Source organism: Sander lucioperca, chromosome 19, assembly GCF_008315115.2.
Source record: "Sander lucioperca isolate FBNREF2018 chromosome 19, SLUC_FBN_1.2, whole genome shotgun sequence".
In the NCBI taxonomy this organism is placed as follows: domain Eukaryota; kingdom Metazoa; phylum Chordata; class Actinopteri; order Perciformes; family Percidae; genus Sander; species Sander lucioperca.
The window spans coordinates 27698879-27717820 of NC_050191.1; the positions used below are offsets into that span (position 1 = coordinate 27698879).

Below are 18942 nucleotides of genomic sequence, written 5' to 3' on the forward strand. Positions count from 1 at the left end.
CTGGTGTTTTTAAGTGGAAAGAAGTGGTTCAAGAACTACTTTGCGCAGATGCAAAACTATAAAATCACCCAATTTTACATAATAGGCCTACAGCTATTTCACATTTTTCACACAGTTTAACACAGATAATCCGCCTGTGTACACACCTCTTTTCCTCAACTTGCTGTTAGCCTATACGTTTTTGTGCACTGCTGGTTTGGGTAGCCATGTTTGTCCATTGGACACCTCAAAGGGCATTAATCTGCTTATACCATGGTCACTTGCCAAATAACATCTTTTTAAAACCATTAATTAAAATGTTAATGCATTTTACAATCAAAATCTAAAGTTTTTTCCTGGTTGCCCGTGAGGGTTTGACTAATACCTGGAACAATCATTCCCATCCCATAAGGTTCGTATGCAATGCAAACAGTATTCACTGCTCCAGTAAATAGGACGGACCTAAGATACAATTTGCCACGCTTACAACGCAAGATATTTCTAGTCCGCTCAGCTCATAGAACCCTTCAGCTCAGACAGCAACGAGCCAGAAAGCTAACGCTATGCTAGCAAGATTCAAAGCCAATAACATTATGTACGGTTGACAATCAGTAAATATAATTTGACAGTATGTGTACCAACAAGACAAGCTAGCTATCAGCTATGTCATTGTCCCCAAATCAATATCAGCACTTTCAGGAACAAATTATACGCCATGTGTAGCCTACTGTCGGCCGCAGCCTGAAGTTGAAAACGGGATGAGAGATGAATTGAATTAAACATGGGCAAATAAATCAACCACAATCCATATCAGCAAAATGGACTAGGAACGAAAATACAGAGACAGGGAGAGAAGAGACAGGAACGGGACAGAACAAAAACAGCCAAACAGGAAACGGAGAACAAAAAACAGGGAAACTCTTAAGGGACCGCTGAAGGCAGCACTGACGCTAGCAAGCTAGCATGTTTACTACCAGCTGACCACCATTGACTCTGGGAACTACTATTACAATGTTATGCTGTGCGTTTGACAACGGTAGAGTGTTGATAGAATGTTTAAAAAAATTTTTTTTCAGCATTCCTATTAGGAATAATCGTATTGTGACCCCTCAGATTTATGTTAGGACACCCAGGTTGGGCTCTGGTGCTCTTGTCTCAAAGCACTCTACCAAGAGCCTTTGTTTTATGTATTTCTTTTTTGGATTGAAAAAAAAATCATATTTAAACAATTGAATCAAAGAAAACTGAAGCAGCCTTAAAACATGCTCCATGTGAAGTTTATGTAATGTAAACGTCTTCTCAATATCCTTACTGGTACACTGCAGCTATAGACCTGGACTTATTAAATGGCATCTTTACTTACAGAACTGTAATGAAAGTAATGTTATAAATAATGTTGTAAATATTGCTGCTGAGTAACTGTTAAAGAAATCTAACCACTTTTTAAATTGGTAACTGATTGTTCAAGTAACTTTCCCAACACTGGTGTTGTTATGCTGCTGCTTAACACAGAAACCTTTATTTTTACAGTAATAAAATGTGTAATAAATCAAGTATGAACAGAGAATTGTTTACTGTTGCAGTTCAGTCTCCACAAGATGTGTAAGACTGATTGGATTCAGTCCATCGCAGATGATTTAAACCTTCATATCTGGTAAGAAGCAACAAAAAACACTCAAACGATGTTTTCACATGACAGCAGCGATAGTCAGCAGGTTGCACTTTTTATCCTGTTATTTATGTTTAACCTGGACTTCGCAGTATGAGAACCATCAGCAAGCTGAATTATTTATGTACAGTGCCGCTAACTACTGGCCTAAATTTGAAGTTTTCTTCCTATATGCACGAGTCGAGGCAGCTTCTGAATACTAATGTAACATGATTTCAACAAGGACAGGAAGTCCTGGCTTCACTTTTAATTTTATTGCCATAATGAGGCAACAAAAATTCATATTCAAGTCATAGGAGCTGGCTTAAGAAGCTAAGGGTCACCATAAACAACAAAGGCTAGGACTTTATGAGACCCAAGAGATAAATAGAAGCTGCAGAAAAAGCATTCTTGTTAGAGAACATATGTTTCACTTGCATCCCGTGTGTAAAGGTCACAGGGAGACAGAATAATGGCTCTAGCGTATTCATGGCTGCATCCTTCATCCAGGCAACCATCCATTTGCTGCAGATGAGCAGGGGGGACCCCCACATCATTTATGATGGTGAAATTATGTAGTCAGTTGCTGCGAGGGGAAAAGAGGAGCTATGAGTTACAGTATTATGACTTTCCAGGGTCTAATGAACACATCACTTTGCTGCTGAACTGCATAACTGTTGCTGATTTGTGCCATATTTAAGAATATTATTGAACATTTCGGGAACCTAGGAAACTATACAGCATGTTTTATAGCCATATTGTCATCATTAATGCTGCCTTTTTTCCATTTCCTCTTTGACTCTATAAACTGTGCATCCTAAATGGATGTTAATTGTTTTATGTTTTTTTATTGGCGTCCAATGAGCTGTGAGAACACTGACAGCTTTCTTGCACTGCTTACAAGGATCTAATTTCACATTTTCACAATAGGGCAAGTAAGCTAGCTAATTAGTGTAGAACACTAACAGAAGGAGGGGTTAGTATTTCATGATGCAAAACTGTACTGCTTTGTCATTAGCGGTTTCGGGTTGACAACAAACTGATTCAGTGGGAAGGGTGGGGATTCACTTTGTAGGCCAGAAAGTGACTTTTGAAAGCCAATATATCTGTACCACAACCCCAACAGCCATTTGCAAATGTATTAATGTTATTTTGTGCTGTGTTTTCTTGAAAGTTATAATCAATTACTCATTGTACTTATTGCATTAGATCTTAATAGGGAGTTTTAACTCATTATTTAGCTGTCTGGCCCCCAACTTAAAGGACAATTCCGGTGCAAAATGAACCAAGGGGTTATTAACAGATGTGTACCCACTCTGTCGCACTCTGGGACATGTTTTCATGCTAATCGAATGTGTTTGTAGCTTGAAACAAGCTAGCGTGGACCGCTTACAACGCTAGTATTCAGGGCACAAGGAAAGTAAAAACAAATCGCTATTTATACCACTAAAAAGGCTCGAAATATCACCACACTTCAACGGTAGCATAATGAGGGTCCCTTAATATTAACTGAAGCATTGAGAACATTGTAAGTGTACAGACAGTTTATTGAACGAAGAGCTGCGGGAGCTCTGTGAAAGGGCTACGAGAGAGAGAGAGAGAGAGAGAGAGAGAGCTACCGGTAGTCAATGCCACAACACAGCCTCGTACTTCGGGAAACTGGTGGTGTACCTGCAGACATTGTGAAGCTATGACTACCGAACAGGAGTGTCTGTGTTGCACGGAGTGGGATCTGTTGCGTCGCGACACCCGAGAGATGCAGTGTTTATACAGTCTGAAGATTTCCCCTCTCTGATAAACAGGGCTGGACTTGAAACTTTTTTCCATGTCCCGAAAATAAATTGGAGACGGCGACCCAGACTGGAGGGACCAGATGGACAGTTATCCACTGAGTAAGTACACTAGACAAGTTATGCAGAGTGAGATTATTTCAGATATATTGAGCAAATTGCTTTTGATTTTAGTTTGCATCGCCAGCTGTAAGTCATGACTGGTTTTCAAGATGGCGGCGGCATGTAAACATGAACGCGAGTGTCTTTATAATCTATCTTTTCAATAAACTGTCTGTACACTTACAAAGTTCTCAATGCTTCGGTTAACATTTTGGGACCCTCATTATGCTACCGTTTAAGTGTGGTGATATTTTGAGCCTTTTTAGTGGTATAAATAGCGATTTGTTTTTACGTTTCCTGTGCCCCGAATACTAGCGTTGTAAGCTAATCAGCGGTCCGTGCTAGCTTGTTTCAAGCTAAAAACTCATTCCATTAGCATGAAAACATGTCTCAGAGAGCGACAGAGTGGGTACACATCTGTTAATAACTCCTAGGTTTGCTTTGTGCCGGAATTGTCACTCTCACCGCTTTCATAGCAGATCTAAAAACCCAGTGTAAACTACCTGTTCAGACACAGTCAGAGACTAGATGGTTAACATAGTGGAGTATTTAGCAGCTAACGAGACAGATATTTCCTTCAGGAGTTGGTAGAGACCAAAGTCAGAGCTAAAATGGAGTGAATACTGGAATTCCATTGCAACAAGATGAGAGACTTTTACATTTTTATTTACAAGCGAAATATAACGGCTATTTTAGATAGATCTCTAATTTATCTGCATCATCATAGCGATGTTTTGATAGCGTCGTTGTTGTCTTATTATAGCTTGAAATGTCGCTATCAGATGGCACATAAGTACTATTACAACTTGTGCAGTATTAATCATTTGTAGGGAGATGGCGCAATCCATTTTGGCTGGCAAACTTTTTGCAGATTTTAGCTTGAATGTTGTGCGATTCAGTGCGAAAATGAATGGAAACGCATACAATGTCTTAAATCTATTCAAGGCAAGGCAAGGCAGCTTTATTTGTATAGCACATTTCAGCAACGGGGGCAATTAAAAGTGCTTTACATAAAACATTAAAGAGCAGTTAAAAATGAAAAGAAAATAAAAACAGATAAAATACGAGAATAAAATTCATAGTGCAGTATAATAAATTAACGAAAGGCAACATCAAAAAGAAAGGTCTTCAGCCTTGATTTAAAAGAACTGAGAGTTGCGGCGGACCTGCAGTTATCTGGGAGTTTGTTCCAGATATGTGGAGCATAAAACCTAAACGCTGCTTCCCCCTGTTTAGTTCTGACTCTGGGGACAACAAGCAGACCTGTCCCAGACGACCTGAGAGGTCTGGGTGGGTCATAGTGTACTAGCAGATCAGAAATGTATTTTGGCCCTAAACCGTTTAGTGATTTATAAACCAGCAGAAGTATTTTTAAATCAATTCTTTGAGGTACAGGAAGCCAGTGTAAAGACTTCAGAACTGGAGTGATGTGATCCACTTTCTTGGTCTTAGTGAGGACTCGAGCAGCAGTGTTCTGAATCAGCTGCAGCTGTCTGATTTTTTTAGGGAGACCTTTAAAGTCTACTGAAGATAAAAGCATGGATAAGTTTTTCCAAGTCCTGCTGAGACATGAGTCCTTTAACCCTTGATATATTCTTAAGGTGGTAATAGGCTGACTTTGTAATTGTCTTAATGTGGCTGTTAAAATTCAGGTCTGAGTCCATGACTACACCAAGATTTCTGGCTTTGTCTGTTGTTTTTAACATTGTCGTTTGAGGCTGAGCGCTGACTTTCAATCATTCCTCTATTCAATATACCGAATTGACTGCAAAACAGCATGTGACGTCCTTACGTACCGGTTTTATTTGCTTTAAAGCTGTTGGAAACACCGGCTTTATTCGCAGGAATGTTTTATGGTGAACTTCAGTTAATTCGATGAAAAGTGGATGGAAACATAGCTGCTGGTTTGGACATTGAAATGCTTAATGAATTCTCTAATATTATTTCTAACATCATACGTGCACCTTTTGATTGGCTCACCTTTTATATATCTTGTTAACTCTGTAAACAGACAGTCAATCCTGTTTTCTGGCCTGCCGCCACCGATTAGCGATTCCCTCTGCAGCATTTCATGAATGTTCTGTACTGTAATTCAGTACGATGAGAGTGACAGACTGCTAAGCATCAGGAAATTGCAGGCTTTGACAAAACAGTGACTCATCTGAGAGTGAGAATCCCAAATGTCTTTTTTGGCAGAGGCACAGCAGCACTGCGTCAAAGCTAAAGGTCAAGGGTTCAATCTGTTCGGTGAAAGTTTGGATTCTTAAAGTGTGTCACACAGGATTGAACACAGCACAAGTCAGCAGTGGCTCAGGGACACGCTGAGAGCACACATCTTATGAATTGGAAAACGCAGTAAAGCAGATAAACAGCCCACATGTCCTCGTGCTTTGAGGTGAGTGAGGAAATATTATCAACATCAGACAGCAAATATTCCTGTACTGTATTTCTGCACTGATCTGTTCTACGTGTTATTTATGTGAAACTGCTTGTTCTAACCCTTTTAATACTGTATTGCATTGTTAATGTATTTATGTTTGTGTAAAATAATATATTGTATGTAAACTGTTTTACTGCAATACATACATGCTCTACATATTGGGAACAAAGTATTGATTACTTTGACACTAATAAACCATTACCACATTAACCGTCTGAGGTCTAAGGGCATTTTCACACATCTTCAGTTCTCCTTTTTTAAAAAGGTATTTGCATATAAATGATCACAATGTGTTTCATATCAAAATGTTCAGACCAAACTCAGCTTTCCGTAAAGTGATGCCCAGATTTTTTCTAGAGCAATATGTAAAGAGATAATAGGGCGCTGAAGCTGAAATGTTGATGTTGGCTTTTTTAAAGTCCTCAAATCTCTTTTGAAAACAAACCTTAGGTTAGGTTTGAATGATGAACAGAACCCAAATGCAGACAGAACGCAGAGCCAGGAGTGTGAATTAACAGCTTTTATTCAAAGTACTCAAGTATCAAGTCCAGGTTTCCGGGGTGGAGAACAGGTCCGGTGGATTCCGAGAAGGAGTGGGTCCGTCAGAAGAAGACAGTAGGCCGGGTAGTGGTGGGGTCCAGTGGTGGTGGTTCTGGTCTGGTGGATGGCAGGACTGAAGTGGTAGCAGGAGCCAGGTTCCAATGGCAATTGAGACACAAGAGAAGGGATCAGGACAGGTAAACACACAGTAGACTAAACAGACAGCAGAGGTTTGTCTGGAGCCAGCCTAACAGTGGTCGTCTTGACTATGATCTGACGCAGAGTTGAGGAATTACCCGGTATATGTAGCAGAGGTTGATTGTGGTAGATGAGAGGCACCTGGAACCCTGACTCCTGCACACCAGACTCCACTCCTGCAACTAGGACAGACAGAGGGGAGGGAGAGAGAGAACAGAGAAGCTACCATGAAGCACTAACACCTTAGCTTATGATGTACAAATTGTTTCGGTGCTTGAAATGAGTTTACCAGTCTTAGGTTATATATGATTAAATTAGTAAATAAATGTCTGAAATGTAATTTTGGAATATCGCTTTTTGAGTAGAAGTTTTGTCAAACATTGTTTGGACGCGCCAGTGCGTCTTTTGTCCTCAGAGGATTAAATATATACTGTATGAGATAATAATGAAGATATAGAATCTGGTTTTTCCCCCACAGATTAGTTCAATTACTTTGCCGTTTCACATATTATTTTTATGCAAGAGTGACAGGAATTTGGGGAGAGAACGAGGCAACAAAGGACCACGGATTAGAAACCAGGCTGCTGCCAAGGACTGAGCCGACATGGGGGTTCAACAAACCTGTTGATGAGAATACGTTGGTTAAAGTGAGACTTAAGGATGAGCAAACTGATCAAACATCATTCTGCACAGTGAAACTCAAACAAGTAACAACAAGCAAAAGACATTTTGAGTTAAAGGACAAAAAAGGTTAAAAAACAAATATCTGGTCTGGTGTAGTCTATATCACGACGTTTCATTTCCGGGATTGCTCCGTCCCCTTCCTCTGTCTTTGTGTTGGCGTTCTAACCTCCGGTGGATTTATTTATTTAAATGAAATGGTCAAAGTTGTCATATTGACATTTAAGGTGTGGCGATTGATTCACGTTGTCAAGTCATGCATTGAGTAACATGCAAGAAAACATCGCACCTTAAAAGTTGCTGACGGTAGCCTTTGAGCGCCACAGTGAATGAAATTGTTTTCTCTCATTCTATAGCTAGCTAGTCTATATCCATGATGTTGAACTTTCAGGATCGTTCCGGTGCCACATTCCGCCAGATTTCCCTCATTTCGGCCAGATGTCCGTCACCTTCCTCTGTCTTTGTGTTGGCGTTCTAACCTCTGGTGGATTTGTGAGGACTATGGTTAACTGCTCCTCAGATCTCTGCAGGGTAAATCCAGACAGCTAGCTAGACTATCTGTCCAATCTGAGTTTTCTGTTGCACGACTAAAACTACTTTTGAACGTACACATGTTCCACCAAAACAAGTTCCTTCCTGAGACTATTTAGCAGAAGCTGCCCAGTTTTGTTTTGTTTTTTGTGTTTTGCAACTGTCCTGTGTTCATTGCTTGCCTGAACTTAAGAATGTATTTAACTATATTGGTTTGTTTGCAGTGTGTACATATATACATATTCATGACACCCTCTTTTTTCAGGTGCCACTACACCACTAGTTGGAAACAGAGAGTTAGTTAATTACACATACAGTATGTGTATAAGCAGTACAGATGTCCTACATTGACATTCATAGCCACCTACCTGTATTTGCCAGGGGTATGTTGCTATGGATACCATCCAATGCTACATTAAGTAAACTTATAGGTACCTGGACTCAGAGCAGGTGGTGACTCTGCGTGGCATTTCTTTATGTTGGTTGCATAAAAAAATGGTCAGTAGGTAGATACTGTGCAATTTACTGTACTTTTTTTAGCATTAGCTAATCATTATCATTCAATAACTCCCTGTGTTCATTCCTATTGCATACTTGACACAGATGTGGAGCATTGCTGTGAATGGTAATGTCAGTCCTTTACTGTATATTTACTTAGATATAGTAGATACCTACTTAGATTTTCCCAAACTTCAGTGTTACTTAATGCTATCAGGCAAAAGCAAATGAGTCTAATACACATCCAACTAACACAACTAGTTAGCTAACATATGACCTGCTAGGACTGCAGAGTAAAACAGGTAATGGGATATGGACACATCTGACCTGGCACTTGATCAGAAAGCTGTTTAATAAAAGATATACATTGGTAAGATTTTGAATTACATTTAGCTAAAATATAGCTTAAATTATAAAAATGTATGCCAATGATGCACGACCAGGGTCCCATTTACCCTGCACTGTATTCAGTGAAGGCCTAAGAAAAAATATTGATTGAAGAATTGTTGTACTCCTAATACATTACTTAAGTTGAATTCACTAAAATAATAGTAACAACTTAATATGCCTTAATTCTAGCTAAACATATATACATAACATTTGTCAATGTGATTTGCTTGCATAATTTGTTTTCATAAAATGTAATAATATATTAAATGGCCCCCTGAAACAGATATACTGTATGTAGGAGTTATGTCACTGCTCTTAATGCTACAGTAACTTCCTAATTACATATTTGATTGCTTTTAAATTGCAGTGCCACAGCTGTTTTTAACAACCCATTTAGCAATCTTTATGTTAAATACTGTATATTCCTGTGAGGTCTTGTACTGTAACAAATGAGATTTCCATGTCTTTTTTTGATTATAAAGCAGGTTTAGGTGAAATATAAATAGTTTGAATGAAATTGCTCAATCCACAGAGAAATACACACATCCCGTATCCAGAAACTGTGCCTTTAAATGAGCTCAGGACTTCTGTACGGTTGTGATGTCACAACTATACTATATATAGATATAAAGTGCTGCTACAGTGCTGTTGCAGTCATTCCCCGGCTGCAATGATGGTGCAGATGTATGAGACCCAAAAACACTGACCAATCAAAGCAGACTGGGCTTTTTCGGGAGGGGGCCTTAAAGAGACAGGCGCAAAAACTGAGCATTTCAGACAGAGGGTGAATACAGGTACTGTATATTCAGACAGTATGAGAAAATATATTTTTTTAAATATTAAAGCAGGTAAACATGTTATAGTAGAAACCCAAAATACAAGTATGAATCTGCCAATGAGCATGACCTTTAAGTTTCACTGGTGCCAAACAAACTTTTGCATGGATGTTAATTCTTGACATTGGTACGTCAGTATGTTTGGCAATTTAATCTCAACCCAAGGTCCATTTACTAACATCTCAACGCTGTATTTTATGATCTTCATTAATTACCCGTCTTATCGCTTTGGTTGTTGTTGTTCATTTGAGAAGTCTATTGCTGAGTCATGGTGTGTTCATGTGCTGCTGAGAGGTTCTGAAATCTGAGTCATGTGGGAGTTGGCTGCTGTACAGCATTGCATCGATGAGACTGTGGTGTAGAAATCAAACCCAGACGACACTAAACAAACAAACATGGATACTGTGGAAAGGAAAACATGATTTTGAAAGCTGCTTGCTTTGAAAATGAGGCTGCTACTATCGCAACTATTGTTGAAGTAATCACACTTTTATTACACCCATTAATTCTGCAACAATGAGTTAAGTGCATCGAAATAGGACTTTTAATTACAAAAAAAATGGTTTTGATTGTAAAATCCAATAGTTTAGGAAAATTATATATCACCTGTAGTGCAAAAACTGCAGCAGTCTAATCCTAAAAAAAGTAATGTCAGTCCCTGCTGCCTAGTTAAGGTGCAGAGGGTGTGTGTGTGTGTGTGTCAGGGGGTGATCATAGCCAGCAGGGAGGCAGCTGGGGCCCTCCTGAGACGTGAGCCTATGACCCTGAAATCATGCGCGCCAAGGCTCCCAAACAACGGACCAAGCGGCTGAAATCAGACACCTCTTCCCCCCATCCAGCACCGTCGCTGCTGCTCTCACTGGTCTCAGGCACCGGGGTCCGCTCGGGGACAAACAGGGGAAGAAGTCAACGTCATTTCATTTCCAGTTTCCCTATTCCTTCAATTCCCCCCCCCACCCAACCATCATCCTCTGCTTCGCAGCGCCAAACTGGTACTTCACGCCTGACATTGATCTGTACTTCAAAACCACAACAGAGCCTCACGTTCCATCCCTCAGCTGACACAAACGATTTGTCGAGATGGCTGCTCCGCGGCTGACAACCGGCTAAGCCCTGAACCCCCGTTCCTCCCCCACAACTTTCCCCCCCCACGTCTAAAACTGACGAGCAGTGTTTTTGTTTTGCAATGCAAAGCAGGTTTTTGCTCTGTGATTTTCTGGTATTTGAGCACATGACCAAACACATGTGCCACACACAGGCAACCAGGAGTGTCTGTTCCCATCAGAATCAATCCACTGAAGAAAAACAAATAACAGCGTGATGCACTTGTGACTAAGGCTGAGGGTCAATGCAATTCACTAACTTGATACTGCAATTCATTTAATATTTATAGAACCTATTTTCCCTACGAAATGTCTTCTGCTGGGGACCTTTTCTGGGAGCAAAAGGTTGTTTTTTCTGATATCAGTTCTGTGTATGATCACAGGGTGGATGCCTTCAATGCTGTAGCTGAAGTATATTAATATATAACCTGTAACAACACACTGTGTGGAGAACTCATAGAATTACAGGCATGTAAATTGACTTAAATTTGAACCCTGCTGCTCTTTTAGTTCATATCTTTAAATGTGGTATTAAAAGGTTGTAATCCCATGTCATACACACCAGATAGTGTATCCTGCAGATAACTGACATCACATTTTTAAGACAATTCACATAACCTTTCAGAGGAAGATCCTTGGAGTCCAAAGATAGGATGTCAAATGTTGTGGGTGTGAGTGAAGAGTCTCTCTTTGTCGCGTTCTTTCGACTCATCACCAGGCACAACAGATGCCATGTACATATTATTGGGGAGAAATGTCAAAGACATTAACATGTCAAACGTTTTCCATCATCATTTCTTTTCTAAATAATATCAAATGTGAAACAACAAAACAATCAGACAGAGCTATATGGTTTCATCTCCCTTCTGATTTAATCTAAAGCCACACTGTCAACTTTGAAAGAATAACACAATCTTAAAAAGTAGAATTCATAAGCACTAAATCTCATTCTTGTATGACCAGTAGCTTTCACAGGCTAATGTTATCAACTTAAGGCAGCGTGTGACTGACATCAGTCAGATCACTGACTTATTTTCCTATTTGTGCTATTTTTACACTGTGTTAGAATGTCACAGATAAACATTTCAATAGTTTTATTACAAAAATAAAACAGAATTAAACATACTGGACCTCAGCTAGAGAAATGTTTGTTGCTTCCTGTTTGTTGACATATTCCATTCACTTTTAGTCACGTCGTCTATATCGACGTTTCATTTCTGGGATTGTTCAGGTGCCGCCAGAAATTCTGCCGGATGTTAGGACTATGGTTAACTGCTCCTCAGATCTCTGCAGGGTAAATCCAGACAGCTAGCTAGACTATCTGTCCAACCTGAGTTTTCTGTTGCACGACTAAAACTACTTTTGAACGTACACGTTCCACCAAAACAAGTTCCTTCCTGAGACTATTTAGCAGAGGTGCCGGGTGGTGCGCTGCCCAGTTTTTTTTTTTTTTTGTGTTTTGCAACTGTCCTGTGTTCATTGCTTGCCTGAACTTAAGAATGTATTTAAATATATTGGTTTGTTTGCAGTGTGTACATATATACATATTCATGACACTCATACTCTGCTTCTGACTGGCTAGTAGTCCTTACCTAGGTACTGTCAGGGCCCTCATACTCTGCTTCTGACTGGCTAGTAGTCCTTATCTAGCTACCGTCAGGGCACGCCCTCATACTCTGCTTCTGACTGGCTAGTAGTCCTTACCTAGGTACTGTCAGGACACGCCCTCATACTCTGCTTCTGACTGGCTAGTAGTCCTTACCTAGGTACTGTCAGGACACGCCCTCATACTCTGCTTCTGACTGGCTAGTAGTCCTTACCTAGCTACTGTCAGGGCATGCCCTCATACTCTGCTTCTGACTGGCTAGTAGTCCTTACCTAGGTACTGTCAGGACATGCCCTCATACTCTGCTTCTGACTGGCTAGTAGTCCTTATTTAGCTACTGAGCATGTGCGACTCCCAAGAAAGATGGAACAGAAGTGAGATGTCTCACTCTGTAGCTAAAACAGAGAGCTCAACACACAGGGTGGAAAGAGGAGCTGCAGCAATGTGCAGTACAACAAATATATGGTGTTTTTTGAAAATTAAACCATGTAAACCTATTCTAGTACAACCGCTAAATACAATTATGAACCTGAAAATTAGCATAATATGAGCACTTTAAAGGTATCTGGTAAAAAGAAGGGTTTGTTTTACAAAAATGGCTGGACACTCAATCCACATATGTCATTCCTGGACTTAAAAAAACTATAGTTTATTACATTTGGGTTTTACATACAATTTATAGCTTTGGCCATTCTTCTATTGGTTATGATAACATTGTACTCACCAAATTAATTGCTGAGATCTTTGAACACAGAGACATCGCTAAAAATAGATCCAACGGCGAGCACGCTGGTGGCCTAGGGGTTACGGGCCGGCTACATTGCACGTGCAACGTATGTGGAGCAGATGTTCCAACGCTACGCTTCCTCTATAATCAATGAAAGTGGCTACACCTGACACGAGAGCAGCGCGTAAGTATAGTGGTGTCTATATTTCTTTTAAATTAAACTACCGATATACAGGGAACAACTTAATGACTGTCAGCAAGCGTATTGGCAGTTTCGTTTTGAGAGTTTCTGTTTTTATTTCTTGTTTCCTGTCACCTGCGTCCTCTGATAACAGCTGACAGTAGATTGACGTTTCACAGCTCTGTGTCGGCTCCAAAAAACTGAAGAAACAACAACAACCCTGGAGGGGAAGCTCGCTCCATCTCCTGTAAATCACACAATCCTAGCAGCAGGTGTAGATAGTTAAAAGGAACGGTCCACATATTTTACGCGCTCAATGTAGCCAAAGGATTAGGCACCCTTCATACTTTCCCTGGGTCGGCGTGACGTAAATGTCATCATTTGCCCATGTCTGCGAGGGTCCGCGTGCTATGTCGATGTCCGTGTGCAGCCAAAAATGTCCGTGTGACCACGTAAACTGTACACATAGCAAGTGCGCGGACTACCCACATTATTATAATTTGTTTTAAAGGAATGCAAAGACAGCCAAAAGGTGTTAAACATTACCGTCCCCAACTGGAATGGAGTGTGGATCAGGATATGCTGGAACACAAAACCGACGCAGACCTTCAATTGTAGTATGAATGGAACTGTTTGCATGTAAGTGGGACCATGCGCTGACCATTAACCACAATCTACCCAGTTTGGCCCAGAACCTTTGTTGCATGTTATTTCTCATCTCTCTGTCATCTCTCTACTTTTCGCTATAATAAAAGGAAAAAAAACTGCCCACAAAATATTTCTATTGAAAAATTGGTCCAATCACACAGAAAACACAAGTGGACAATTAGCAATAATTAAGTGGTGTTAAACAAAACCCTCCATTAATCAAATGTATTTGGAAAAGAAAACTTAGGCAAACTAAAATAAATAGTCTATGGCCAGAGCGAGGAAAATATAAGAAGTTGTAATATCATCACAAATAATCCATGTTATATCTCAGGACTCTGTGAATGTAAATACAATTCAGTCGGTTGTCCTCCAAGGGCCCCACTGAAGACTTTTTGGGGCTAGCTTGTCTTTCCCTTAAGCTAAAAAGTGACCCTGAGGATCATGGGACCCTGTCTGCTGCTTAACCTCCAAACTTGAACCGTTCTGGGAGTAAGGGAGTGTGATTTACCGAGTGCCAGATCCAAGCAGTTCTCAGCGACGTGATTTACAGTGTGAAGAGATCTCAAATCAGACGTAGAGCTGTTGAGTTTTACTACAGGCTTTGCTCCATGTCCTATCAGCAAACGGCAGACGTTTCCTAGCAGTCACTGCTCACCCCCGCTGATGACAAATTCTTTACGCCTCTCCTGTGTTATTCATGTGTGTGATCCTAATATGCCCATAGCCCTCTTTATATATGTAAACTGCTGCTAAATGGAACAGCTCAAATGGCTCTTAGATTGGTCTCTGCGCCCAACAATATCCCCCGAAACACAGCAAGGGCAGGGGCACAATATTTTACCATGCATAATTCATGTTGTGCTTGACTTTTAACGAGGTGCTAAAAATCCTGACATGTAGCCCAGTCAACACTCAATACCGAAACATAAATTCTTAATGTCTTTTTTTATGAACTGCGTCAGTCCGAGGTGTTTATCTATAATAAAAATCTTGAATTGTAACTTAGCGACATAACATTGTTGCCCCGGAGCTCATATAACATGAATAAAAGTCTAGTCCTGGGGATTTTTTTTTTTAACATCAAGATCCACATCGGCTCATTTCAGCAGCTCGCCTGTAAGCGATTAGCTTGCGCCGAGTGTGAAATACCAACCAAGGGCGCACACTTTACTCTCTTTTGTTCAAGGCTATTTATCTGAAATGCATGGTGAATTTGTGCCTCAATGCATTTTAATGTTCTTTGTTTCTTTGTCAGTGCCTCATTGCAAAATGCATTGTTTACCAGGTAAAGACATAAAGGTATGCTGCTTTCCTTTAACCAGGAGGAGTGTGTACATGTGTGGGTGTGCTATCTCAATATACTGTCACGGAGAAGCTGTTCGCCACTCACATTCCTCGCCTTGCTATCTCTCAGCATGACAGCCACTGAGTAACGTGACGATATTGCCTGAGCTCCCGATAAGCGAGGGAAAAAATAAAAATCTCCATGTTTCTGGACCATGAAAATGATTCCGTGTGCTACACACTCACGTCTTTGTCCACCTGCCTGTCTCTAAATCTCAAATATGAGTGGGCATGCGTTTCACAAGGCGAGATGAATATTGTGACAAGGTTGTCATGGCTTTTTGAAATGACATGACCTATGAGCAACATGGCCTTGCTGGTTCACACACATGCAGCAGTTGTTCTGTGAGTGTCCACCACTGAGCTGCCTGTAAAGGCATATTTACAAGAAGTCGTTCATCCATAAATTTAATTTTCCCTTCCCTTCAGTTGGTGTGGAAACAAGGTTAGATGAAGATTTTAAAGTATTGAAACACATCATACAAGTATAATATCTTAAAGGAAAAAGTAAATGGCACAGTGGTTAAAAAATACCTTTTTAAATTTGGTTTTACAAACAAATTCTAACTTAATGGTCCACTTACTATTTGTTTTAACATTAGCCACCATAAACTACTGGTCATACCAGACCAAGTAAGGCTGAGTGTACCAAATTAAACAAGAGCGTGTTTTATTGCTTCTGGGTTGTTAGCAAATTCCTTTTTTCTTTTCTCCGTTTGAATTTACGAGAGGAGGGTGAGGTGATGCGGAGAAAAGTATTTCAAAATAAAAGCCAAGCGTGTAGAATGGCCATTCTGTAACATCCTCTCCTAATGTCATTTCCTCGTTTTTTCGTTTTTGACATCAGAAACCAAAAATGGAAATATGGCTCTGCATTTTCATGCGTTTTGAGTGCAACCAATCAGGACAAGGATCAGTGTCCAATATGTACCTACCCTTTCAGTCTTACTAATGCTGCCGTATTGTGGGATTTGCTGCTGTGGTTTGCTCTTTAGGGCCACCATAGGTTTGGGGAGCTGCAGCATTTATTTATTCCCCGGTCTTATAACACGAAGATATATCTTTGCCATAGCTTCCTGTATTTGGTCCGAAAGTCCGAACCATACAAAAAATGCTTTCACACTATAAACAAACTGGACCATGGTTCAGTTTGATCCGGACCGAGACTACTTCTTTTGGTCGGAGCAAATTTCGGTTGTTTGGTCCAGACTGTGGTCCGGGGGGGACACCTGTGATTTTGGTTCGGATCAAACTGAAAAGTCTGAAAGTCCGGACCAAATGAAGTAGGTGTGAGAGCCCCCCAAGTTGACTCATTGCTTCGGAACCACTATGGCTGCTTTGAAGCCAGCAATGACTTTGTGTAACAGAGACTGTAATGCATTTTATAAAGGATATAATGCACTGCTAATTCTGGAATTAAACTCTCCAAAAAACTCTATAGTATTGATATATTTCACCCTCAGGTCCATGTACTCAGTTCCACCACATTAAACCTACTGCTTCTGCACTCTTTATTATCATGATGGCCATCAGAAACTTGATTGGAAACATATAATGAACATCCTGTTAGCATGTGATAGTAACACATATGATGACCCGGCCTAATTAGTGGATTGATCTGAGCTAAGAATGAGATGTGTTGACCAACCAGCACTGACCTTGTGCAGAGCTCCAGCATCCGCTGGCGTGGGTCACAGTGAAGTATTCCCCAGTGAATCCTATTGATCTAGCTGTGTAAATACTGCTTTAGTTTGCTGCCTAACACGCTGCAGATGTTTTCCAGGAAATCCCCCCTTATATGTCAGAATTTCAGGATGAAAAAGAATGAATTTAAACTTGGGCTGCTCCAAAGTCCACAGGCTGAAGTCATGCTTAGGTAAAAGCCTGCAGTTAAAGCTCGTAACCAGCCATTGCAACACTTTACTGTCTCTTTGACTGACTTTTATTGTCCATGTTACAGTGGCCTTTCATGCATGCTTGTGTGCAAACATACAGACACACCATCGTCCTCTGTCAAGGCCTGAACCCTAAAACAAAATGTCCCAAAAAAATGATGCACCTGCCTGCTGTGTTTGCTCCCATAGAGCTGAGCCATCACCCCGTCCAGTGACAGCACTGTTAGTTGTTTCTGTTGGCTAACTCGCTGCCTGCTCTATTTTCCTTCAGCATCTGGAGCCAGCTTACATGGAGCCTTCACACGGGGGCTTGTTTCAGCCATCGCTGGCCATCTGGGAAATGTCTTACATGCAGATACTGTGTGAACTATTGGCCTCTTTTGGGAAAGATCAAGGAACATGATGACAAGCTCTTCAATGGAAAGTGCATGTTTTTGACTTCCCAAATTGCACATAATACTATGTGACATTCTAACATTGATGTGTCACAACATTAATACAACATACACACACCAAGGTTTATATAGTATCTGCAGCTCCAAACACCTGGGGATCAGTTTTTGATGACTCAGCTGTTTTGAAGCACAGTCCTAACCATGAAATGACTAAATGGCATGCACCCCTGAGTTCATTTACATGCATTCTACTGTCTTGGTTATGCATCATAGCCTCTCTTTAATCATATTTGGGGCATGATGCTTACATGGAACGTGTAGCAGAGACTGAGTTTCTTGTCACTGTCTGTGTGTATATGTGTGTGTGTGTGTGTGTGTGTGTGTGTGTGTGTGTGTGTGTGTGTGTGTGTGCAGGGATGTCTTTGAGTCTACATCCCTGCCAGCTTCTGTCTCATTTAGTATGGATCACCGTGTTTGTTTGTGGCTCCCTTGTAACTGCTGCATTGCTGAGTCTTGTTGGTCTTATCACCACCAAGACAAAACAAGTTTGAATTCCCATGTTGTACATCCACCATGTCTGGCTTTCACTTCTGGCAGTACAAACTATATATAATCATTATATAATGTATCATGATGCTGCCTTTTTTTTGACAACATCACACATCACTCCAGTTCACAACACTCCTGTGCTGTTCACATTCGCCAGTGGTGGGATTTCTAAGTCTGGCTATCACCAGACTAATGTTCAATCTTTTAAGATTGAACATTAGTCTGGGGAGTCTGCTCTGTATTTTCTACTGCACAAGAGGCGTGATCAACGGGCATAGTTCAAATGACTCTGTACGCAATTGGATTCAACCAATCAGACCAACGATCCGGGTGACGTAGCAGCGACAGCGACATCAACGGGTTGCTGCACTTCGGTGGCCGAATGTAAACAAAAAGCTGCTTGGTCGCTTCTCTATCGTCATCGTGTTAAACCCGCCAATAGCGCGCCAGGTGGATAAGCAAGTTTGTGATTGGTCCCCGCAAAATTGTAACGGAAGCAGGATAGATAAACGTACAGGTTTCCAGCCTGAGCTGCAGGAAGAAATCAAATCTCCGGCAGATTGGGCTGGTTTTACCCAGTCTAGGGATTTCTTTTAATAGCACCCAGTGAACATAATCTCATAAGCATCCAGATAGCAAAATATGATTTAATCGGGAGTAAAATGTTGCTAGGCTAAGTATTGAATCTAGACTAATGCCTGACATTGAAACCAAATTGAATATTGCATAAACGTTAGTCTCGCATTGCCAGACCTATCTCCATAGCATTGTGGAGTAAGGTCTGGCTACACCACAGATACATTCTGGGATAGGAGAGAAAAAAAAACCGCTCTGGGTTGTTTTCATTTGTTTAAACCA

At 40.7% G+C, this 18942-nt stretch overlaps 1 long non-coding RNA gene across 1 annotated transcript; it reads right to left on the minus strand.

Annotated features, from left to right (window-relative positions):
- Positions 1–6280: 6280 nt before the first annotated feature.
- Positions 6281–17889, minus strand: LOC116040369. Its single transcript, XR_004102651.2, has 3 exons — positions 17879–17889; positions 17182–17184; positions 6281–6404 (listed from the first exon to the last, which is right to left on the minus strand). It is a non-coding gene; the product is annotated as an uncharacterized LOC116040369 (long non-coding RNA).
- Between the last annotated feature and the right edge of the window lie 1053 nt (positions 17890–18942).